The following is a 26257-nucleotide window of genomic DNA, read 5'->3' as shown; positions in this document are numbered from 1 at the left end:
CTCAGTACGTAGACAGGCCGACAGGGCGAGAGGCCATTTTGGATTTGGTGCTCGGCAATAAGCCAGGACAGGTGTCAGATCTCACGGTAGGAGAGCACTTCATGACAGTGATCACAACTACCTCACATTTACCATAGCCTTGGAGAGGGAAAGGAGCAGTTACTGAGGGAAGATATTTAATTGGGGAAAAGGAAATTATGACACTATCAGACAGGAGTTGGGCAATGCAGACTGGTAGCAATTGTTCCACAGGGCACAGCAGACATTTGGAGACTATTTAAGGAGCAGTTGTTGCGAGTGATGCACAAATTTGTTCCACTGGGATCGGTAAGAAGGGGGAAGATTAAGGAACCTTGGATGACGAGAACAGAGGAGCGGCACGGTGGCACAGTGGTTAGCACTGCTGCCTCACAGCGCTTGAGACCCGGGTTCAATTTGCACGAGTTTGCACGTTCTCCCCGTGTCTGCGTGGGTTTCCTCCGGGTGCTCCGGTTTCCTCCCACAGTCCAAAGATGTGCGGGTTAGGTGAATTGGCCATGCTAAATTGCCCGTAGTGTTAGGTAAGGGGTGAATATAGGGGGTATGGGTGGGTTGCGCTTCGGCGGGTCGGTGTGGACTTGTTGAGCCGAAGGGCCTGTTTCCATACTGTAAGTAATCTAATCTAATCTAATCTACAAAAAAAAAGGAAGAAGGCAATTTACATAAGGTGGAGGAAGTAAGGATCTAGCACAGATTTAGAGGATGACAGGCTTGCTAGAAAGGAGCTCAGAAATGGACTAAGGAGAGCCAGGAGGGAGCACGAAAAAGATTTGACAAGAAGGATGATGGAGAACCCAAAGACATTTTAGTCATACGTGAGGAATAAGAGAATGACCAGGGAGAAGGTAGGGCTGATCAGGGATAGTGGAGGGAACTTGTGCATGGAGTCTGAGCAGATAGGGGAAGCCCTGAATGAATTTTTTGCTTCGGTTTTCACTAAGGAAAAGGACCTTGTTGTAAATGAGAACTTTGAGGAGCTGGGATACAGGCTTGACCAGATCAAGATTGATGAAGTTGATTTGCTAGAAATTTTGGAAAAAATTAAGATTGATAAGTGCCCAGGGCCAGACCAAATTTATCCTAGGCTGCTCCGGGATGCAAGAAAGGAGGTTGCCAAGCCACTGGTGAAGATCTTTGCCTCCTCACTCTCCACGGGAGTCATACCGGAGGATTGGAAGGAGGCAAATGTTATTCTTTTCAATAGGGAAATCCTTCGCGATTACAGACCAGTCAGCCTTATGCCTGTGGTCAGCAAAGTTTTGGAAAGAATTCTGAGGAATAGGATTTCATGACTGAGGGATAGGATTTTCTGAGGGATAGGATTTTTTGGCAAAGCATAGGGTGATTAAAGGCAGTCAGTATGGCTTTGTGACGGTGATGCCTCACAAACCTTATTGAGTTCTTTGTGGAGGTAATAAGTAAGGTTGACGAAGATCGAGTAGTGAATGCGGTGTATGTGGACTTCAGCAAGACATTTGATCAGATTCCCCATGGTAAGCTCATTCATAAAGTCAGGAGGTATGGGATACAGGGAGATTTGGCTATCTGGATTCAGAATTGACAGAAGTGGTTGTAGATGGAAGGTATTCTGTCTGGAGGTCAGTGATGAGTGTGGTCTCACAGGGCTCTGTTCTTGGGCCTCTGCTCTTTGTAGTTCTTATAAATGACTTGGATGAGGAGGTTGAGGGGTGGGTTAATAAATTTGCAGATGACACAAAGGTTGGAGGTGCCGTTGATAGTATCGAGGGCTATTGCAGGCTGCAGCATGACATAGACAGGATGCAGAGCTAGTCTGAGAAATGGCAAATGGAGTTCAACCTGGATAAATGCGAAGTGACGCATTTTGGGAGGTCGAACTCGAATGCTGAATATAGGATTAAAGACAGGATTCTTGGCAGTGTGGAGGAACAGAGAGATTTTGGTGTGCAAGTACATAGATCCCTCAAAGTTGCCACCCAAGTGGATAGGGTTGTTAAGAAAGCATATGGTGTTTTGGCTTTCATTAACAGGGGGATCGAGTTTAAGAGCTGCGAGTCCCTGGTGAGACCACACTTGTAATATTTTGTCTAGTTCTGGTTGCCCTACTATAGGAACGATACAGAGGCTTTGGAAAGGGTGCAAAGAAGGTTTACCGGGATGCTGCCTAGACTGGAGGGCTTGCCTTATGAAGAAAGGTTGAATAAGCTAAGACTTTCGTGTCTGGGGAGAAGGAGGAAGAAAGGAGACCTGATCGACAAGATAATGAGAGGAATAGATAGAGTTAATAGCCAAATACCTTTCCCTCAGGCAGGAATAACTGGTACGAGGAATCATAGTTTTAAGATATTAGGAGAAAGGTATAGAGGAGACGTCAGAGAGTTCTTTACGCAGAGAGTTGTGAATGCCAGTGGTGGTGGTGGAAGCAGAGTCATTAAGGACATTTAAGCGACTGCTGGACATGCACATGGATAGCAGTTAGCTAAGAGGTATATAGGTTAAGTTATTATATTTTACATTAGGATTAAACCTCGGCACAACATCGTGGGCCTAAGGGCCTGTTCTGTGCTATACTTTTCTATGTTCTAATTACTGTTTGAGGATACTTAGAATAGAGAGTGATCCGAGCAAGGGAACTGTCTCCAGCACACAGGAATACCGAGAGGAACTAAGGTTTAAAATCTTACCTTGTGGGCCTGTCCATTTCGAGACATCAATGTTCCAGGCGGCCACTGACACAGTCCGATCATAACTATTTGTTTGGAACCTGCCAACTGTGTCAATATTGTCGCCCTGCTCCCCCTTCAGTTGAAGCAAAACGTTCGGAGACACAGTTTTACCTCCTTCTTTATTTTAGGCCCTGGAGGGAGAGAGAATGATTGCCCATGTGCACAGAGACATGAGTTCACGGTCTTCTCTGGAACAGTAGTTTATCAATGAATTATGGAGTCATTTTACAAGGAGGAGCATTTAGATCAGGCAACATACATATTGATTTGGGAACGATTACAGTCAGCAAGCATAAGTAGTAAAGATTAAGCTATCTGCTGTTACACAATGAATGTTCTTAACCTTGTTAATTGGCTTCACATAATGAATACTTTTCACCTTGTTAACTGCCATTACAAACTGAATACTCCCTCATCTTGTTAAATAGCTCTGCATAATGAATGCTTTTCCACCTTGTTAACCCATTACCCTTGTCTCCAGCACCCCATTGTTAATTGTAAGTTCTTATCTGATCTGAGTCATGCTCAGCGGAATCTCTTGTTTCACAAAACTCAAAACTTAACTCTTTCCCTGCCTGCTAATACCTAACACACACTCTCAGTCTGACCTAATGTTACATTGTGTTATGCTGTCACGATTTTGTTCTGTAATATTCCTGTCAAAGACTTTAGGCGTTCACTTCTGTTAAAGGCACAATATACAGGTAAGGTGGTGTTTTTGGCCCTTCTTGGTTTATAAAGTGAGCAATGGCAGATTGTCAACACCTGTTGGATTGTGCCAGGTAAGCAAGTTTGCGGATGACACGAAAGTCGGTGGAGTTGTGGATAGTGAGGAAGGAAGTGGTAGGTTACAGCGGGATATAGATAAGTTGCAGAGCTGGGCGGAAGTGTGGCAAATGGAATTCAATGTAGCTAAGTGCGAAGTCGTTCACTTTGGTAGGAATAACAAGATGATGGATTACTGGGCTAATGGTAGGCTACTTGGTAGTGTGGATGAGCAGAGGGATCTTGGTGTCTATGTACACAGATCTCTGAAAGTTGCCACCCAGGTAAATAGTGCTGTGAGGAAGGCATATGGTGTACTGGGCTTTATTGGCAGAGGAATTGAGTTCCGGAGTCCTGAGGTCATGTTGCAGTTGTATAAGACTCTGGTGAGGCCTCATCTGGAGTATTGTGTGCAGTTTTGGTCGCCATACTATAGGAAGGATGTGGAAGCTTTAGAACGAGTGCAGAGGAGGTTTACCAGGATGTTGCCTGGAATGGTAGGAAAATCTTATGAGGAAAGGCTGAGGCACTTGGGGCTGTTCTCATTGGAGAAGAGAAGGTTTAGGGGAGATCTGATAGAAGTGTATAAGATGATTAGGGGTTTAGATAGGGTAGATACTAAGAACCTTTTACCGCTAATGGAGTCAGGTGTTACTAGGGGACATAGCTTTAAATTAAGGGGTGGTAGGTATAGGACAGATGTTAGGGGTAGATTCTTCACACAGCGGGTTGTGAGTTCATGGAATGCCCTGCCCGTATCAGTGGTGAACTCTCCTTCTTTATGTTCATTTAAGCGGGCATTGGATAGGCATTTGGAAGTTATTGGGCTAGTATAGGTTAGGTAGGACTCGGTCGGCGCAACATCGAGGGCCGAAGGGCCTGTACTGCGCTGTATCCTTCTATGTTCTATGTTCTATGTAGATTGCTGCCTCCTGGAAAGATTGAACATTTGGGAGTTGGGGGTTACAAACCTTGGAAATATGGTGCAACTTTCTCAGTTCAATATTCTTAGCTATTTGGTAAGAAACATCATACAGAATGTAAAGAGGTGGTGATATCACTGGATTAGAAATTCAGAGGCTTAGACTACTGCTGTGGGTTCAAATTTTACCAAGGCACTTGGATTTTAAATACAAGTAATAAAATATGCAATTAAATAAATTAAATGGAGCTACTACAATTGTAACAGCCCATCTAGGGAAAGAACTCCATTACTTGCTACCTTTACCAGTTCTCTATATGCAGCTCCAGATTCATAGCAATGTGGTTCATTCATGAATCCCTTTTGAAGTAGCCTAGTAAGCCATTCAGTCTCTGTCGCAGTTTGATACAATAATGAAAATAAATGAAGCCAAATGAAACACTCTTTATAGACCAAGATAGCAAAATGACAATGGCAAACCCAGTACTGTTGACCTGCCAAGCCATCTTTGCCAACATATTAGTGTTTGTGCCAAAATTGTGAGAGCTGACCCATAGGACCTAACAATCAACAGCCTGACATAACTCACTGAAGTACCCCATATGACACCATCACTATCCTTGGACATGTCTTGATCTGTCAGCAGGTTAGACCCACCAGAAGATGTGGCACAATAGTATACAATTAGGAGTTTGCCTGGGAGACTTCAACCTAGCTTCCAGACCTCATGAAGTCTCATGGCATCAAGTCAAAAGGTAACAAGGAAACCTGCTAATTGCCTGTTGCAGATTACCACCTACTGACTTCCATCCAGTCCTCAGCTGATGAGTCTGTACTTCTCCATGTCCAGTTGGAAAAGCACTGAGGATGGCAATGGCATAAAATATTCTCTGCGTGGAGACTTCAATGTCCATCATGAAGTGTAGTTTGCTAATGCTACTGACCAGATTGACTGAGTCATAGATGTACAGTGTGGAAACAGCTGACTAAATGTCCTAAACTAATCCAGTCCCATTTGGCAGCACTTGGCCCATATCCCTTTACAATCTTCCTATTCATATACCCATCCATATGCCTTTTAAATGTTGTAATTGTACCAGCCTCCTCCACTCTCTCTGGCAGCTCATTCCATATACACACCACTCTCTGTGTGAAAAAGTTCCTTAGGCCTCTTTTAAATCTTTCCCCTCTAAACCCAAACCTATGCTCTCAAGTTCTGGACTCCAGTACCCTATTTACCCTATCCATGCTCCTCATGATTTTCTAAACCTCTATAAGGTCACCCCTCAGCCTCTGACTCTACAAAGAAAACAAACCTAGCTTTTCCAGCCTCTCTCTGTACCTCAATCCCTCCAACCCTGGTAATATCCTTGAAAATCTTTTCTGAACACCTTCAAGTTTCTCAACATCAACAGGAAGAAGACCAGAATTGTACACAATATTCCAAAAGTGGCCTAACCAATGTCCTGTACAGCCACAATATGACCTCCCACTCCTATACTCAGTGCTGTAACCAATAAAGGAAAGCATACCAAACACCACCTTCACTATCCTATCTATCTGTGACTCCACTTTCAAGGAACAGTGAACCTGCACTCCAAGGTCTCTGTGCAGCAACATGTCCCAGGACCTTTCCATTAAGTGTATAGGTCCTGCCTTAATTTGCCTCTACAAAGTGTGGCACCTCATGTTTATCTATATTAAACTCCATCTGCCACACCTCAGCCAATTTGCCCATCTGATCAAGATCCCATTTTACATTGAGGTAATCATCTTTGCTGTCCACTACAGCTCCAATTTTGGTGACATTTGCAACTTAATAGCTATACCTTCTATGTTTACATCCAAGTCATTTGTATAAATGACTAAAAGCATAGACATTAACTGGTCCTTCTGGCACACCACTGGTCACAGGCATCTGGTCTGTAAGGCACCATCACCCTTTGTCTTCTACCTTTGAGCCAATTCTGTATCCAAATGGCTAGTTCTCCTTGTTTTCCATGTGATCTACCCTTGCTACCAAGTCTCCCATGGGAAACCTTGTTGAACGCCTTACTGAAGTCCATATGGATCACATCCACTGCTCTGCCCTCATCAATCCTCTTCATTACTACTTCAAAAAAACTCAGTTAAGTTAGTGAGACATGATTTTCCATGCATAAAGCCATGTTGACTATCCCTAATCAGTACTTGCTATTCCAAATACATGTAAATCCTGCTCCTCAGGATTCCCTCCAACAACTTGCCCACCATCGATGTTAGACTCACCGGTCTTTGACGTTTCCTTTCCACCTTTCTTAATTAGTGGCACCACATTAGTTGACCTCTAGTCTTCCGACATCTCATCTGTGATTATCAATGATACAAATCTCAGCAAGTGGCCCAGCAATCACTTCCTTAGCTTCCCACAGAGTTCTAGGGTATACCTGATCAGGTCCTGGGGATTTATCTGACTTTGGGTCTTAAGACTTCTAGCACCATCTTGCGGATGACACAAAAGTCGGTGGAGTTGTGGATAGTGAGGAAGGAAGTGGTAGGTTACAGCGGGATATAGATAAGTTGCAGAGCTGGGCGGAAATGTGGCAAATGGAATTCAATGTAGCTAAGTGCGAAGTCGTTCACTTTGGTAGGAATAACAAGATGATGGATTACTGGGCTAATGGTAGGCTACTTGGTAGTGTGGATGAGCAGAGGGATCTTGGTGTCCATGTACACAGATCTCTGAAAGTTGCCACCCAGGTAAATAGTGCTGTGAGGAAGGCATATGGTGTACTGGGCTTTATTGGCAGAGGAATTGAGTTCCGGAGTCCTGAGGTCATGTTGCAGTTGTATAAGACTCTGGTGAGGCCTCATCTGGAGTATTGTGTGCAGTTTTGGTCGCCATACTATAGGAAGGATGTGGAAGCTTTAGAACGAGTGCAGAGGAGGTTTACCAGGATGTTGCCTGGAATGGTAGGAAAATCTTATGAGGAAAGGCTGAGGCACTTGGGGCTGTTCTCATTGGAGAAGAGAAGGTTTAGGGGAGATCTGATAGAAGTGTATAAGATGATTAGGGGTTTAGATAGGGTAGATACTAAGAACCTTTTACCGCTAATGGAGTCAGGTGTTACTAGGGGACATAGCTTTAAATTAAGGGGTGGTAGGTATAGGACAGATGTTAGGGGTAGATTCTTCACACAGCGGGTTGTGAGTTCATGGAATGCCCTGCCCGTATCAGTGGTGAACTCTCCTTCTTTATGGTCATTTAAGCGGGCATTGGATAGGCATTTGGAAGTTATTGGGCTAGTATAGGTTAGGTAGGATTCGGTCGGCGCAACATCGAGGGCCGAAGGGCCTGTACTGCGCTGTATCCTTCTATATTCTATGTTCTACCACCACCTCTGTAGTATGGACATTCTACATCTTTCATGCTCTTCTCCACAGTAAACACTGATGCAGAATACTCAATAGTGTCTACCCCCATCTCTTATGGTTCCAAATATAGGCTGCCTTGCTGATCTTTGAGGGGCCCTATTCTCTCTCTAGCTACCCTTTTGTCCTTCATGTATTTGTAAAAACCCTTTGGATTCTCCTTAACCCTGTTTACCAAAGCTATCTCATGTCCTCTTTTTGCCCTCCTGATATCCCTCTTAAGTATACACCTGCCACCTTTATGTCCTTCTAAGATTCACTCAACCTCTGTTATCTATACCTGACATATGCTTCCATCTTATTATTGACCAAAACCTCAATTTCCCGAGTCATCTAGTATTCCTTACAACTAAAAGCCTTATCTTTTACCCTAACTGGAACACCCTGTCTCTGGACTCTTATTACCTAATTTTTGAAGGCTTTCCATTTTTCAGCCATCCCTTTACCTGCGAGCATCCGCCCTAGTAAACTTCTGAATGTTCTTGCCTGATTCTTGTCAAAATTAGCTTCCTCCGATTTAGAACTTGAACTTTTAGGTCCGGTCTATCCTTTTCCATCACTATTTTAAAACTAATAACATTATGATCGCTAGCCCTAAAGTACTTCCCCACTGACTCCTCAGTCGATTGGTCTGCATTATTTTCCAGGAAGTAGGCTTCCTCAGAACCTGCCACATTGCCAGCCTACACAATAGTCCCCATTCTACCTGTCACACATGCATCTGTCCATGATATCATCAGTAAGAATGACCATCAGAGTCCTCTGAAGATGAAATCCTGTCTTCACATTGAACTCGGGCACTACCGCTGAATGAAATGGAATAGGTTTGAACAAACCGTGGAACTTGTTGCTGGGTATCTACAATACACTACAGAACTTTAACAGCCAAATTTTTTTCAATCACAGTCTGTAGTCCACTATTTTCTCACAAACTCTGTAGTCCACTATTTTGGGTTCAGGACAATGTAGCATTGCAGCAGCCTCTGATTGGCCAAGTTGTAGTTTAACACAGACTCTGTGAAGAGAGTGAATCAGAAACTGAAGCAAGAAAATCTCCTGAAGTTAGCAATGCCAGAATTTTCTCTTTTCTCCTTTCTGTAAAATTATCATCAGTTTTCTGTTGCAAGAGCAGAAAACTGTACATTTGGAGATTCTGAAAGAAAAATTAGAAAATGAGCAAGAAAAACCCTGAGTCCAACCAAGCAATGAGTAAACTACGGACTGATCATTGCTATGCAGATAGAATCAAAGAGTTGAAGCTTTGTGGTTGTAGACTGTTGATACAGAACTATGTTTTTCTGACATGTGCACTAACAGAAATTGTTGGAGAAACTCTGTCTGGCAGCATCAGTGGAGAGAAAACAGGCTGTGTTTTGAGTCCCGTGACCATTCATCTGAACTGTGTTTTCTGACTTTTGTTTCCCATAGCTCATATAATATTTATGTTTCTGGTTTGCCTAGCTTTAGAAGGATAATGAGGAATAGTACAGGGCGGGGAGATTGATATCAGTAATGGTACTATATGCATCCTAACCATGAAATAGGACAAATGTCTTTAGAGAATGGAGAACGGTGATCTTTTAACGGATGATAAAAATGGTGGATAAACGAGTAAGTATTTTGTTTCTGTCATTTCTGGATAGTATCCAAAATACATTGTAACAATGACTGTAAATCAGGAGTTGGGAGAGAGAGAAACTTGATGAAATTACAATGGCAAGACAGGCAAGACTGAGCAAACTGAATTTTTGGCAAATTGATTAGCCTTTGTTTTTGAATTGCTTAGATTTACTGTTCTTCTCAGAAGAATCCTAATTTGGAATGTGGTTTCAGTTTTCATCTTTGAGATTTGCTATTGGATTGATCTGTAATATCTCTCCCATTTCATATCATTAGACATTCTTTATTATCATTGTCTTTAGCATTCTGATGGCTGGTATCTAATAATCAAAGAGGTAAGAACAAATTTATCAATGACATTAGTAGTCTTTGTTCTGCTGTAGTACAACAGACCTCCCAGGAGTACATTTAAAATGCTATCAAAAAGACATCAGTAAATCATAATCTTTTCTCTGACTTTCAGCTCTGACATTATCTCTGGCATCCTACATTCTTCCCAAAATGCAGCACAAAGCAGCCACCCAGATATAGTTAAAAGCATGTAAATTTGCTGTAGTGAAACCTAGGTTGACATTTGACAGGAATGTTGAATTGAAAGTGATTGATATAGGACAGATGTCAGAGGTGGTTTCTTTACTCAGAGAGTAGTAAGGGTATGGAATGCTTTGCTTGCAACGGTAGTAGATTCGCCAACTTTAAGAACATTTAAGTCGTCATTGGACAAGCATATGGACGTACATGGAGTAATGTAGATTAGATGGGCTTCAGACCGGTATGACAGGTCGACACAACATCGAGGGCTGAAGGGCCTGTACTGCGCTGTAATGTTCTATGTAAAGCGGAATCAAAGGGCTAACGCAAAATGGTTTGATGCAGTACGGTTGCTTTCATGACTTTGAATTAATAAGTGGAAAAATATCCAGAGACACTACCTTATTTTCAACTTGCATCTTTAGATATTGGTGCACATTTTCCACCATTGGGCAAAGTCATTGCTGACTTGTGTTTTCTGCACGTGCTGTGAAGGATTGCCAGAGGTAAGATATTCTGGGATGCACAGTTCCATGGAGCCATCCCCAAACCTAGAACCAATACCTCTAAGTGAGAGCCTAGTTTGTTTCATTATTATAATAACTTGCTCTTCTCACTAATTCCTGTGAATTTGCACACTCATGTGAAAAAACAAAAAAAAATCCTTACTCTTAACAGGTAGCTCGGCTGGACAGTTGGTTTGCTACACAGTGGTGTCAACAGTGTGGCTTTAATTTCCTCAGTGGTTGAGGTTACCATGAAGGAATTTGCTTCTCAACCTTTCCGCTTGCCTGATGGGTGCTGACCCTCAGAAACCACTATCACCTCTGTCTATTGCTTCTAAAATCATTATAAGGATTCATAATCCATAGGAACAACAAATGAATACACTCTCAATATCGCAAGTAGTCTGTCATAAAACAAAGATAGGACACAAATTTAAAGAAAAATCATCTTGTGCTATATTACGGCTCCTCCATGGTCCAGAGCTGATCAGTTACAAGTCCTTATCACAGCCACATAATACCAGTTGCATTGTGGTCCATGAACTAAGAATTTGTCTCAACTCCTGTGGAGCACCCCTTTTTTTCTGAGTGTTTCTATTTAAAAATAATTAATGTAGAGTTATTGTCCTAACGATACAATACAGAAATGGACCTTTTGATCCAACTTGTCCATGCCAACCACATATCCCAAATTAATCTAGTTCCATTTGGCAGCACTCGACCCATATCCCTCTAAACCTTTCCTATTCATATACCCATTGAGATGCCTTTTAAATGTACCAGCCTCCACCACTTCCTCTGGCAGCTCATTCCATATACGCACCATGCTCCAGATGAAAAAGTTGCCCCTCAGGTCCCTTTTAAATCTTTCCCCTATCTCCCTAAACCTATGCCATTTAGTTCTGGACTCACTCACCCATCTTGGATTAATGCTTGAAGCAAGATAGTACAATGTTGGTTTATTGCACAACTACAGTGGAAACTTGGTTATCCAAACGAGATGGGCGGGCACTATTTTGTTCGGATAATTATTTATTCGGAAAATCGATGAAATGCCCTTCCTCTGGGGCTTGGAGTTTTAAAGTCTACTCCCCATTCAGGAGACTAGCAGCAGCGCACATTGTGCGATGCACTGCGCCCTCCCCAACCCAGTCCAGCCCTGCATCCCCCCACCACCTCCAACACAGCCCTTCCCCCTGTCCACTCTTGCCCCCTGTCTGGGGCAGTTGGACTGTACACCAACAACAAGACTGCTGCTGCTGCTGCCGCCTTTCTGGGGTAAGTCTCCAAATAGCGTGCACACACACACAAACAACTTTTATATTGCAACTTTTTGACAGGTTCCACGTTTGCCCTGTACAGGACAATGGTGGAGAGATTATTCCTGGGGAGGGTGGGTTGGGGTACGCCCCTCTGTAGAGCTCCAGGCAAAGTGTGGGGAGAGAGGGAGGGCGGGAGGTCGGTCATTTGAAGATGGTGCCGATTTTATCACTGTAAACAAAAGACGTGATCACTTTTGGAAACACGTCTTTGATGTAATGTCTCTATTGGGACCTTGAGATCTCGTTTGGAAATCCGATTTTTGGATAATTGGTATTTGGATAATCGACGTTCCCCTATATTTATAAAAATCCTTAAGTGAAAAGTGATAAATATAGATAAAATAACGATATAAAGGCTTAAATTAAACAATGATGAAATTCTTGCAGATGAAGATTAAACTCATCAGTTCTGGATGTAAGTTTGCTCACTGAGCTGGAAGATTCAATTTCAGACATTTTGTCCCTAAGCTAGGTTGTATCATCAGTGACCCTCCGGTGAAGCGCTGGTGTTACGTCCTGCTTTCTATTTATGTGTTGGGGTTTCTTTGGGTTGGTGATGTCACCTCTGATTCTTTTTCTCAGAGGATGGTAGATGAGGTCCGAATTGATGAGTTTCTTAATAGAGTTCTAGTTGGAATGCCATACTTCTAGGAATTCTCGTGTGTGTCTCTGTTTGGCTTGTCCTAGAATGGATGTGTTGTCCCATTCAGCTGTATGTAGGGATGATAGTGGGTCAAGTCTTTTTGTGGCTATATGACGTTCATGTATCCTGGTGGCTAGATTTCTGCCTGTTTGTTCAATATAATGTTTATTACAGTCCTTGCAAGGTATTTTGTGAACAATGTTCATTTTGCTTGTTATCTGTATAGGGTCTTTTAAGTTCATTAGTTGTTGTTTTAGTATGTTGGTTGGTCTGTGGGCTACCATGATGCTAAGATGTCTGAGTAGTCTGGCAGTCATTTCAGAGCTATCTTTGTTGTGGGGTAAAGTAGCTAGGGTTTTTGGGCATATTTTGTCTGCTTGTTTGGGTTTGTTACTGAGAAATTGGCGGATTGTATTTATTGGGTACCCGTTCTTCTTGAATATGCTGTATACGTGATTTTCTTCTGCCCTTCATAGTATCTCTAGTATCCTTACATACAGACAAGGAAGGCACAAGGGATAGCACATCTATTCTGGGACAAGCCAAACAGACAAGCACGAGAATTCCTAGAAGCTTGGTCCCGTATTGTTGGGCTGTGACCTCTGTACTGGACTCCCAGGTCATCGGGAATATTTTTCCTGCATTTCCCATGACTGGTCCTGTTAGAATTTGAGGCTTCTACTCAATTCTCTGCTTACGTCTGTGCATGCACATGCACATGCCACCACTACCACTCCTCCATTGAATACTGTCCTAACTGATCCAGAATCTCCCCTCACATGTCAATCCTGCTATTCCAAGGTTCAGTCTAATAAGCCTTTTTGCACCCCCGCGTTTCCAGAACAGTCGTCTGATAAGTAGGCAAGAACTGGACGTAATACTCCAGATGTGGTCTCACCAAGGCCTTGTCCTGGCAAGGGTTAATTGAGCTTAATTCAATCATCTTGTTTAGTTCGTTTTCAAATCTACTCCTGAGATTGATGTTTGATTGCTGTTTCTATTAATAAAATCTCAAAGCAAGTTATTGGATTCTCTGAAACTTTTAGCTTTGTAATTGGCGTATGTAAGGTTTCGACATTGGTATTTCAACATGCATTTTGAATTATTTACCCAGATTTTACTATAATTGTAGTATCAAATATCCTTTCTTTGCTTGAAATGAATTGAGATATCTCTTTTTGGTTTTGAGCAGCAGGCCCTATTGGATGTATGTGTGTGAAACTAGGTGAGAACAGGATTAATTTTGACTGCATTGCTTCAAATCTTAGCCTGTGAAACTTTTGTTGGCAAGGAATCAGCAAGGACTGGTGAGAATTAAGAGGGAAAGTGACCGTAGGATAATGATGTTTAATGCTCATATACTGAATATTCTTTGTTCAAAACAAGCTATTTTTTCAAAGTCCTATGTTGCTTTAAATAGGTGATAGCAAATTAATTCAAAGCATTTTCTAAATAAATCTCTAGATTGAGTTATGAATGAATTCTAGCCCTTCTAGGACTGGATTGTTGCATGGTCCTAAATGTCTGGAGGATGATGCAGATAACTAGTTGTGTACATGTTCTTGTTGGAGAAAGTGAGGACTGCAGATGCTGGAGATCAGAGCTGAAAAATGTATTGCTGGAAAAGCGCAGCAGATCAGGCAGCATCCAAGGAGCAGGAGAATCGACGTTTCGGGCATAAGTCCTTCTTCAGGAAATTATTGTTTTGAATTACCATATAACATAAGTGGGCGGCACAGTGGTTAGCACTGCTACCTCACAGCGCCTGAGACCCGGGTTCAATTCCCGACTCAGGCGACTGACTGTGTGGAGTTTGCACGTTCTCCCCGTGTCTGCGTGGGTTTCCTTCGGGTGCTCCGGTTTCCTCCCACAGTTCAAAGATGTGCGGGTCAGGTGAATTGGCCATGCTAAATTGCCCGTAGTGTTAGGTAAAGGGTAAATGTAGGGGTATGGGTGGGTTGCGCTTCGGCGGGTCGGTGTGGACTTGTTGGGCCGAAGGGCCTGTTTCCACACTGTAAGTAATCTAATCTAATAAGTGTTATGAAAACTGATGTGTGAACACAATTGTCACTGCTGAAAACCTTCCTAAGTTTAATATCCTAAAACTGTCCTAGAAATAGCCTGTGAACAAGAGATCCTAAGCAGAAAATTGTTTCCTGAAGAAAGGCTTATGCCTGAAACGTCAATTCTCCTGCTCCATGGATGCTGCCTGACCTGCTGCGCTTTTCCAGCAACACATTTTTCAGTACATGTTCTTGTTCCTATGCTCTGCTGGTCAGGCACAGTCTGGGAACAGCATCTCTAAGACTTTTTTTTAGAACTACAGCGACCTCATGAGTAGAGTGTGAAATCCATCCCAGATAGTTTCTGGCACCCTATCCCCTTTAAGAGGTGCCTGAAGTGGGAAGGTTCTGATACAGTGGAGAAACAATTTTCTGCTTAGGATCTCTTGTTCACGGGCTATTTCTAGGACAGTTTTAGGATATTAAACTTAGGAAGGTTTTCAGCAGTGACAATTGTGTTCACACATCAGTTTTCATAACACTTACATTATATGGCAATTCAAAACAATAATTTCCATTCTTAATCTATGTGTGAGGGTTTCTGCTTTTACCTTGTATAATCTGGGAAGGCTGCTAAATGCTCATATTACCATTCGTAATACATAATGAATACATGTGCATTGATCCTGTTCATGTGTTTTAAACTGTTGAGCAAAACCTCACTTTCTTTCAATCTCTCTCCTTCCTCCCCACCCCTTTCCATATACTGCATGACAAGTGCTGTTAGGTAACAACAGAGTGCTTTTGACACTGGCTTAATAATTCAGAGACTCTGCATTCAAATCCTACATTGCCAATCTGAGAATTTGTGCTGTTATAAATGAAAAAAATGATCATGAAGCAGTTCATTTGTCATTAAAAACACATATATTATTCTTTAGGGAAAGAGACATGTCTTTACCCAATCTGGCCTGTATGTGCTTCCTGTCTCTGTAGTTAACTCTTAACTATCCTGAGATTATCAGGCAAGCTATTTAATTGTGTCAGTGGCCACTCAATGCAACTTAAAATGGCAGTAAATAACACTTATTAGCACAATCATTTTGTGATTGGCTCCTAATAATTGAGCTAGATTATTGGCAAATGGCAGATTTGAGGACAAATCTAATGGGATCTCCTTGCATGTTTATTAATATGCTTAAAGACCTTTTTTCCTCCCTTGAATTTTTGGGCCAGGGCTAAGTTTTACTAAAGTTTGGTTCTACTCCAGCAGTACATCATGTTGTAGAATTTAGCTGCAGCTTGCACTGATGACAGTGTCATGCATCCACCCTGTATTTCAAAGACCATGTCACTTTGCATCAGTTTGGTGCATGCTTGTTTAATAAATTTCTTAAAAGAATATAGTCATACGTTTGTGTGACAAGTATTTTTTGTTGCATCTGTGAATTTCTTCACAGGATTTGCATGCGCGATTCTTAAAGCTGTGGAATCATGTTCAAATAACAACTGGAATCAGTGAGTGGTGAAAATAGCCTCTTTTTAAATTCAGGAATCACAACACAAGTTTGAAGTGGTAATTGAATCCAGAAATACAGTTCTTACAAGCACCCCTTTATACTCAGTTCGTGCATACATTAAAATTCCATCACTGTGGTGTTACATTTTTTATCTCGAGTACACAAAGGTTAGAAGGGCTTCTGTCCAAGGAGACAGGAGATGAGTTAAAACATGTGTTGAGTGCTGGCTGCTACTTTTGATGGGATGTCTGTCTGGTCTACTTATATAATTAGGAGGCATTATTCCTTTTGTCTTTTAAGTTAGTAAATATTGATAAAAATGCTAGGCCTATATGCTCGAATTAAGTTAAAAATTGTACCTATACTTAATAAAGGATATTAAACTGATTACTGCATCTAGGTTGTGAGATTTATTTACTATTTGCCGGAATGAGTTTCATTCACTTGTGCAATTCATGGAAACACTGTTTTATCAGTTTCTTAAAGGGATAATGTCTCTAGTTAAAAGGTATTTAACAGGTAATCTATTCAGGTCCAGAAGATGGTTGGTAAGGGCTGATTAATATTATAATGTTTTGTGGAGATGGGGATTGTATTATTCAAAATGCTGAGGTAAAACTGCTTGCAGCAAGGGCTGATAAGGTGTAAAAATGCAGTAATAGGTTGAAAGGGTTGTTTTTAAATTTGGATACTACAGAAGCACAGTTTTATGAATAACTGAATGAAAGTGTTATAGTAAATATCTGGGTAGTGAAGGGTTATGAATGGATGGACGGGAACCCGGTATTGAATATTGTGAGCTGGTGGGTGAGTCAGTAAAGATAGCTTATAACACAATATCTCATAACACAAAATCTTGAAAGAGAGAAGGCAAAATCGGATGTAATGGTGTTACAGTTAAATATGGTGTTACAGTTAAATAAAGGTAATTACAAGGGCTTAAGAGTGGAACTGACGAAAATCGACTGGAAGCAGAGCCGAGTGGGGAAGACAGTAGAGCAACAGTGGCAGGGGTTTCTGGGTGTAATTGAGGACACAGTAGAGAGGTTCATCCCAAAGGAAAGAAAGATTATCCAGGGGAGGAGGGGTGGAGATTAGACAGCCATTGCTGACAAAGCAAGTCAGGAAATGTATTATAGAAAAAGAGAGAGCCGATGAAGTGGACAAGAGCACTGGGGAATCAGAAGATTGGGAAGACTACAATAACGAGGATAACAAGGGAAATAAGGAAGGAGAGGATCAAATATGAAGGTAAGCTAGCCAGTAGTACTAGAAATGATAGTAAAAGTCTCTTTCAATACATAAGAAACAAAAAAGAGGCAAAAGTAGAAATTGGGCCACTCCAAATTGATGCAGGAAGGCTAGTGATGAGAGATAAGGAATTAGCTGAAGAACCTAAAAAATACTTTGTCAGTCTTCACAGTGGAAGACATGAGTAATATTCCCAACAATTAAGGAGTGTCAAGGGGCAGAGTTGAGTATGGCAGCCATTACAAAAGAGAGTGCTAGAAAAGCTAAAAGGTCTAAAAATTGATAAATCTCCTGCCTGGAAGGGCTCCATCCTCAAGTTCTGAGGGAGGTGGTTGAAGAAATAGCAGAGGTATTGGTCGTAATCTTTCAAACATTACTGCAGTCAGGGAAAGTCTTAGATGATTGGAAAATCGCTGTTGTAACCCCCTTGTTCAAGAAAGGATCAAGACAAAAGATGGTAATTTATAGGCTGAATAGCCTAACCTCGGTTGTAGGTAAAATTCTAGAATCCATTGTTAGGGATGAGATTTCAAAATCTTGAAAGTGCAGGGTTGGATTAGAACAAGTCAGCATGGATTTAGTAAGAGGAGGTCATGTCTGACAAACTTGTTGGAATTCTTTGAAGAGATAACAAATAGGTTAGACCAGGGAAACCCAGTGGATGTTATCTACCTAGACTTTCAAAAGGCCTTTGATCAGATGCCTCACAGGAGGCTGCTAAGTAAGGTGAGGGCCCATGATGTTTGAGGTGAACTACTGGCTTGGATTGAGGATTTGCTGTCTGACAGAAGGCAGAGAATTAGGATAAAAGGTTCTTTTTTGGAATGGCAGCTAGTGACAAGTGATGTCACGTAGGGTTCGGTGTAGGGGCCGAGCTGTTCACTTTATATATTAATAAACTGGATGAAGGGACTGGGGGCATTCTGGCGAAGTTCGCTGATGATACGAAGTTAGTCGGACAGGCAGGCAGTTCTGAGGAGCTGGGGAGGCTGCAGAAAGATTTAGACAGTTTAGGAGAGTGGTTCAAGAAATGGCTGATGAAATTCAATGTGACCAAATGCAAGGTCTTGCACTTTGGAAAAAAGCACACCGGCGTGGACTACTTTCTAAACGGTGGGAAAACTCATAAAGCCAAAGTACAAAGGGACCCTGGAGTGCTAGTCCAGGATTCTCTAAAGGTTGACTTGCAGGTTGAGTTGTTGGTTAAGATTGCAAATGTGATGTCATTTGTCTCAAGATGGTTAGAATATAAAAGCAGTGATGTGCTTCTGAGACTTTATAAAGTTCTAGTTAGGCTTCATTTAGAATACTGTGTCCAGTTTTGGGCCCAGATTGGCACTGGAGTATGTCCAGGTGAGTTCCACACAAATGATCCCTGGAATGATAGGCCTAACATACGATGAATGGCTGAGGATCCTGGGATAGTATTCATTAGAGTTTAGAAGGTTGAGGGGAGATCTTGTAGACACATACAAGATAATACATGGCTTAAGATGGGTGGATGCTGGGAATTTGTTTCCGTCGGGCAGGGATATGAGGACCCGTGGGTACAACCTTCGAATTAGAGGGCATCAATTTAGAACGGAAATTAGGAGAAGTTTCTACAGTCAGAGAGTGGTGGGCCTGTGGAATTCATTGCAGTGGAGGCTGGGATGTTAAATGTCTTCCAGGTAAGTGGCATTGAAATGCTCATCAGCCAGGATTGATTGGCAGAGTGGACCCGATGGAGTGGCCTCATTTCCACTCCTGTGTTTTATGGTCTTCTGGCATTCCAACCGGAACTCCATCGATTTGGGCTCCATCTACCATCCTCTGAGAAAAAGAATCGGAAATGACATCAACAACCTAAAAAAAGTTAAAAAATCACACAACACCAGGTTACAGTCCAACAGGTTTATTTGGAAGCACTAACTTTCGGAGCATTGTTCCTTCATCAGGTGGTGTGGAGTATAAGACTCCACAACTACCTGATGAAGGAGCAATGCTCCGAAAGCTAGTGCTTCCAAATAAACCTGTTGGACTATAACCTAGTGTTGTGTGACTTTTAATTTTGTATACTCCAATCCAACACCGGCACCTCCAAATCATAACTCAACGAAACCTCAACACATAAATAGAAAGTGGGACGTAACACCAACCCTTCACTGGAGATCTCTCTGATGATATTAGAGCTCAGTGTACAAACTCATTTTCAGAATCTCAACCTGAGCTACAAATCTTTTCAAAACTCGCAAACTCAACAGTCTCCGCAATTGTTCCTGGACTGGCATGTTTGAAGATTCACTTCGAAGTAAAGGGGTTAGAAACTTGTAAATATACAGAACAACCTCAGTTATCTGAACATCAAATATCCGAATTTCGAATTATCCAAATGAGATCTCAAGATCTCATTAAGACTTTACAATCTGAACGATCAGTTATCCTCACAAAATACCTCCCAATGTCGATGGGATAATAGAGGTAGTTCTGTATCTTTGTTTTGGTTCCATATTTATATTCTAAATAAGCATCTCAATGTATCCATTTGTATATGAGTTCCACTCATATACATATTAAATGTCTTGATTTTTCCTGAAGTAGATGGGCATTGTTACAATTTACACAGCTTTAATCGCTAATTTTTAGAAATAAATTAGCACTTCCAGTTGATAGCTGAAAGAATTGCAATAAAATTTCATGTTTTTTAGATTTTATAATAATTAGCAAATATGATTGACAAAATATTTGTGGGCAACCTGTACTGCAAACTATAGAACTTTCTGCTTTTAGTTTTAACCCTATCAAGAAACTCATTCCATAGTATGCTTTACACTGTCCTGAAGTAGTCGTTCGAGTTTCCTGAATCGTCCAAAGCGATTCTCAATTTCTGATGCTTTACTTGTGTTCATTATGTCCATTCCCAACCTACTTACCTTGAACGTCAGAATTATCTCTCACAATGATGGTTTTTCCATGGTGATTGTCCTTCTGGCAGAAGCTAAGTGAGCCTTACAATCTCATCTGAACACTTTTAGGAATTTAGCCTTTACAAACTGACCCCAAATACCACTGTGTCCTGCACAGTCTCAAATTGACTTTCTCTTTTGGATCCTGTCAGACTGGCTGGATCTGAAAGTTTTGAGAGGGGTCACAGAAATATCTCGTTTTCTTTCACGCACCCTCCCCCTGACTAAAAGGGCTTTGTCTTTGGTACTGTGAATCACATGTCCATAGTGATATACATGGACAATTTAATGCAGAAATGTTTGCAACCTTAAACCTAACCCTAACCCCAAGTCTCCCCAATACCTTACTCAGAGTTTTGAGAAGATTTGTCCAGAACCTGACTTGGACTTTGGAGACTTGAAGTCCCCTAAACACTAAGTACAAATGCTTCTCCTATTGTCCCAAAATGTGAGTATCTTGCACATTTTTCCCCAGCAAAGCACTGGACTTTTCTCAATCTTTCAGAGCCATAGAAGACTTCAGAATCCTTCATTTTAGCCTAATTTAAAGATACTGCTCAAAAGTCCTACAATGTTCTAAACATAATAATTTTCACGAAAGGTATTTTCACTTTTGGCAACAGGCAAATAAAATAAACCTTATATTGAATGTTTTGCTTTAATTGTGTTTATCTAAGAGAGAGAAATCATTGATTTACATTCCTGTTGTAACTTTTGAGAATTTCAAAAAGCAGATCAAGCTGATTAGATTCCCTACAGTGTGGAAGTAGGCCATCTAGCCTAACAAGTCCACACTGACCCTCTGAAGAGTAACCCACCTCGATCCCTTTCCCTCTGACTAATGCACCTACCACTATGGACAATTTAGCATGACCAATTGACCTGATCTGCACATCTTTGGATTGGGGGAGGAAACCGGAGTACCAAGAGGAAGCCAACGCAGGGCACGGGGAGAATGCGCAAACTCCACTCAAACAGTCGCCCGAGTCTGGAATCAAATCCGGGTCCCTGGTCATATGAGGCAGCAGTGCGAACCACTGAACCACTTTGCCGCCCCTGAGAGAAGTAGAGGTACAATTTGAGCAAGTTCCCGGATCACCTGAAGTTAAGATGGGACAGCAAGACATAAAAATTACTGGGATAAAGGTTTCTCCTTCCCTTTCAATTTTTTGTATGATTTTGGGCTGAATATTGTTACAACCAAGAGATGACCCCCTCTGTTAAATAAACTAAACACCCAGAAAAGCTTGCCTCGCATCGTAACCTGTTAAATATGAATGTCAGACAACTTTTTAAGGAAAAATAACAATTTATTTTCTTATCTATTAATAGTGAACATTAAACAAAAAAAAAATCTCAAATCCAAACCCCCTTTCTCTTAGCTACTTACTGGCTGACTCCAATGCTGTAAAAATAGGCCATTCTAACAAGGCACTTAGTAAAATTGCATTGACTTAATCACGAAACCACACAGTCTGTGTCGTCTTCTGTGTCTTCATTCTTCTGGCTGTTGATCTCCCTAGGTCATTATGTTTCTTTTTACTGCACGTGTGTTTCAAATAAAACGTCATGTACCTTTGATAGAGAGTATTTTCAAATTTCTTTGAGAACAAAATGTTAGATTGACAGTTAGCTTTCCGACATTTGTTTCTCTATAGCAATTGCTTTCTGACCAATTTTCAAAATTTAATGTTTTTATACCCCCAACATCAGATTGTCTCATTGGTTTGATGTTGACAAAACAAGAAGTTCCAACTCAAGTCGATTTTAGTATCCTGGGGCATAATTTAAACTGGTTAAATTTGCATTGTTGTCAAAACAGCAACCAAAACTCAGGTATCCATTTCAGAGCCAAATGCTACATATTTGCAATTTTCCAGTACACCCTGGGACTGCCATCCAGTCGTACACAGATGTTTATAATCTCTCAGATTAGAGCACCATTCACTCTCTCTTAAAGGTACAATACACTCCTTCAACCTCATTACAATATTTAAATTATAAAGAGTGGTGTTGGCTGTTTTATGGGGAACAATTGAACACATTGAATATCTGTCTGCCGTTACAAGTTGAATATAAACCACAGTCAAATGTGTTCTCAAAAGCATAGAAATCAGAAGAAAAACTAACCATGGACCACTTATAGTCCTTTAATGCTTAACCATTTGTAATGAAATTTAAAACAATTATTTTTGTAGGATAACTCCAATTTCAATGTTCCACTAATTAAGTTTCATTAATATAGCTGAGGTGCTTTCTGAGCACTTGCAAAATTATAATTTTAAAGATGACTAACATTTCTACAGCTATTTAGAATCTCAGGTATGTTGCTTTCTTTAAAAGTGAGTGCGTACCAATGCAAAACTATCATAAAATAAATCAATAGTTTAATTTCTCAGTGAATTTTATGCATCATAATAACGACTGTAAAATTTTGTTTGACGTGTTTCGGAGCAAGATGGAGTAATGTTGCAGAATATTTGCTCAGGACATAATCTTGATTAGTATTAATAACAGAACAGATTGCATTTTGACAGATTACATTTTGAAACTGATACTTTTAATGGACCAAATGCCTTTATGTAGTTATTTTTCTAAGTATTTTCCAGTGTAAGAATATACTAAAGCATAGAATGAGAAAAGAAAACAGAGTGCGGCTGTCTCTTACACCCTCGCTCCAGTGATGCTAAATTTCATGGGATAGTTTCTATTCAAGCTTTTGCAGATTTTGGAAGACCCTATCTTTCAACAATTTAAAATCTATTTTGGAAAGCGTTTTTCTTTTTAAATATTTCAAGCTGACTAGAGATTTGGTAACGGTATGTACTTGTGTAAAAGTCAAATTTTTTAGACGCATTTTAAGGTCAAACTTATAGGGTTGACTATTACATGGGCTGAAATTCATGCTACAGTCCGAAATATCATACCATCAGTTCCTGTGCAAACCCGCGTTATAAAAAAATCGCGCTTTAGAACCAGCACTTAACATGTTGGCGCTGTAATCGCATTACAGTGTTGCGACATAGCGGTGAACCTCTCTGCAAGGGAATTGAATTCAGCTGAGCTGCACACAATAGGAGGTTCTCACCTGACCCTGACCTGATGCGTCTTAAACTTTTGCACCGAATTCTTCCATTCCCGTCTGTTTTCTCTTGTCTACTGTTGTTTTAGTTTTTCAAACTAATATTTTAACCTTTTATTTCTGATAACTTTTTTAATCAGACATTTGACTGTCATAGAGTTTCACCAATCATTGCAGCTGTGAGAAATCATCAGCAGCTGCATGGTAATTAGAGTGAAGTAAATGCATATAGGCCTATCTTATATAAGAAATGATGGTGTGGTAAACGTTGTATCACACTAATTATACTAGTTACAGTGCTCATTCAATGATGAACTTAAGAAAGCTGTAGTCAAATGTTGGTGTGAATTCTACATCAGAACACCCAATAGCAGGAAAAAAAATTCATTTCCTCATTGTAACATTTATGTATAGGGTAATTCCTTGACTCTCAAATGTTGATCTGTTACCTATGAAGAACTGGTGTTGACTTTTACACGAGATATTTACATGATATATCGAAAATTCCAGAGTTTTTAGCCAAAGATAGGCATTCGACTGGTACATGAGATCGACTTTTACTCGAATATATATAGTATACCAACTGAAAGTAGGATTATCTCCGAAATATGCACCTAATCGCTGTTTTCGATCAAACGCTTCTGAGCAAATTCATTTTAAATGAGTAAAATGTACTCAATAAAAGCACGTTGCTGGTTAAGTTGTTGTACATTAGGCAATTGAACTTTTAAATACATTAATACAGAGACCATATACAGAGGAACCTCGATTATCCGAAAATCGGATTAACTGAAGGAGATCTTGAGGTCCCGATGGAAACATTACGTTAAAGACGTTTCTAACAGTGATCACATCTTTTGTTTACAGTGATTAAACAGGCACCGTCTCCAAATGACTGACTGCCCACCCTCTCTCTCTCTCTCTCCCCACATTTTCCCTGGTGTTCTGCACAGGGGTGTACCCTAAACCCCCTTCCCCACATAATCTCCCCAACATTATCCTGTACAGGGCAAAGGTGGAACCTAGTAAAAAGTTGAGTGTGGCTGTGGCTGCGTGGGTGTGTGTATGCTGTTTTGAGACTTACTCCACAAAGGAAACTACAGCAGTCTTGTTGTTGTCCAGTCCAGCTGCCCTGGAGAGGGGGGCGGGGGAGCAGTGTTGGACGGGGTTTGGGGCAGGGGGAGGTGTTGCACAGGGTTGCGGGAGGGGTGGGGTGTTGGGGCATGGGGGAAGGTGTTACATTGGGTTGGGGGTGGGGGAGTGTTGGGAGCAGAGGGACCGTTTGGGGGTGGGGGAGGTGCTGCACGAGGTTGGGGGCGCGGGCGGGGAAGGTGTTGCACTAAGTTGTGCAATTTACTATCCTTGTTCCCAAAATTATATGGTTTGTTTTATAAGCCTTTCAGCAAATTGAAGCATAATTTACCCTGAGATTGGTAGTCAGGACATAGATCAAACAGGCTGCACAAAAGATTATTGCAACTTCAATTATGTTGAATGCATGTAGTGCTTAAAATTCTGTGATATTTTGTGCTGGTTTCAACAGCATTTCAGTTGGGTGAGATTGTAGCTTCAGTGATACATCGCATATTGCGTTTCATGTGCATTTAGAAGCAGGTAAATAAACACAGTCAAAGTATACAATTTTACAGAATATTGCACAAATTATATAATGTAATCCTGGGACTGTCAGTAAAACCCCACAATGTAATTCAGAAGTAGAATTTGTAATTATTATGTTAGTAGCACTGACATTGCAAACATGTTGAGACAGTGGATCCTGTATTGAACAGGAGAAACCTTTTGCAAAGTCATTGTCATGAAATGCAACATTTTGAGTTGTTACAGCAGAGCATGTATACAAATTACAAGGATATAATGATTTTAATTACAGAGGAACCTCGATTATCTGAATGAGATGGGCAGACACTATTTCGTTCGGATAATTGATTATTCTGTTAACTGTATAAATGCCTTTCCTCTGGGGCTTGGAGTTTTCTGTTAAGTCTGCTGCCTGTTCAGATGACAAGGCAGCAGCACACCACATGTGAGCCCTGTCCACCCCAACCCCACCCCTGTCCAACATCGCCTTCCCCCAAACCCGTCCAACACTACTTACCCTCATCTGCTCCTGTCCAACACCGTCCCTCCCGCCCCAACCCTGTCCAACAGTGCCCATCCCCCACCCACTCCCCAACCCTTCTCTGGGGCAGATGGATGGGACACCAACAACAAGACTGCTGCTGCTGCCATTTGGGGGGGGTGAGTCTCCAAATAGTGCACGCACACAACTTTTTACCGCAACTTTTTGACAGGTTCCACCTTTGCCCTGTAAAGGCAATATTGGAGAGATTATCTGGTGAAGGGGGGTTTAGGGTGCACGCCTGTGTAGAACTCCAGGTAAAGTGTGGGGAGAGAGAGAGGGCTGGCGGTCAGTCATTTGGAGAAGTGTCTGGATTCCCATTGATGCCCAGGACTGTTCACGGCAGCATTTCAGGAAGTGGAGTTCACTTTTATTCAATGTAAACAAAAGACACGATCAATGCTGGAAACATGCCTTTGATGTAATGTTTCTATCAGGACCTCGAGACCTCCTTTGGATAATTGGATATTCAGATAATTGATATTCGGCTAATTGAGGTCCCCTTGTATGGGGTCTCTTCTATAATAAGTTGAACTGTTTTACGTATTTAGGAAAATATTATTTTATTTGATGTCTTGCACTTGATATATTAGTAAGTTATCTTTACTAACGTTGGTTTTGCATCACCTAAAGTGCAACTTTTTGGATTTTATGCTTGTAAAATTTGCACTTCCTTTATTCCTGAGAGAACTTCAGTTTCAGAGAGTAATAGCTAGAGTCTTTTGAAGATATTTGGGTGAAATTTGTGCTTGTAACTTCAAGTAAATCTCCAAGCGAATGCTGTCAGTTGCACACACCTCACTTGGGGTTACATCTCAGGATAAGTTCTTGAAGTGAAGTCTTGACATTTCA

General features: G+C 41.2%; 1 protein-coding gene across 3 annotated transcripts in view; it reads left to right on the top strand.

Moving 5' to 3' along the window:
- The window catches only part of phf14 (PHD finger protein 14), a 239054-nt gene that overhangs the window by 43931 nt on the left and 168866 nt on the right, over positions 1-26257 (top strand). The window lies entirely within an intron of this gene.

The sequence above is a fragment of the Hemiscyllium ocellatum genome, chromosome 5 (assembly GCF_020745735.1).
Source record: "Hemiscyllium ocellatum isolate sHemOce1 chromosome 5, sHemOce1.pat.X.cur, whole genome shotgun sequence".
Lineage (NCBI taxonomy): Eukaryota > Metazoa > Chordata > Chondrichthyes > Orectolobiformes > Hemiscylliidae > Hemiscyllium > Hemiscyllium ocellatum.
The sequence above is the reverse complement of the archived record's forward strand: the minus strand, read 5'-3'. Positions and strand labels throughout refer to the sequence as shown.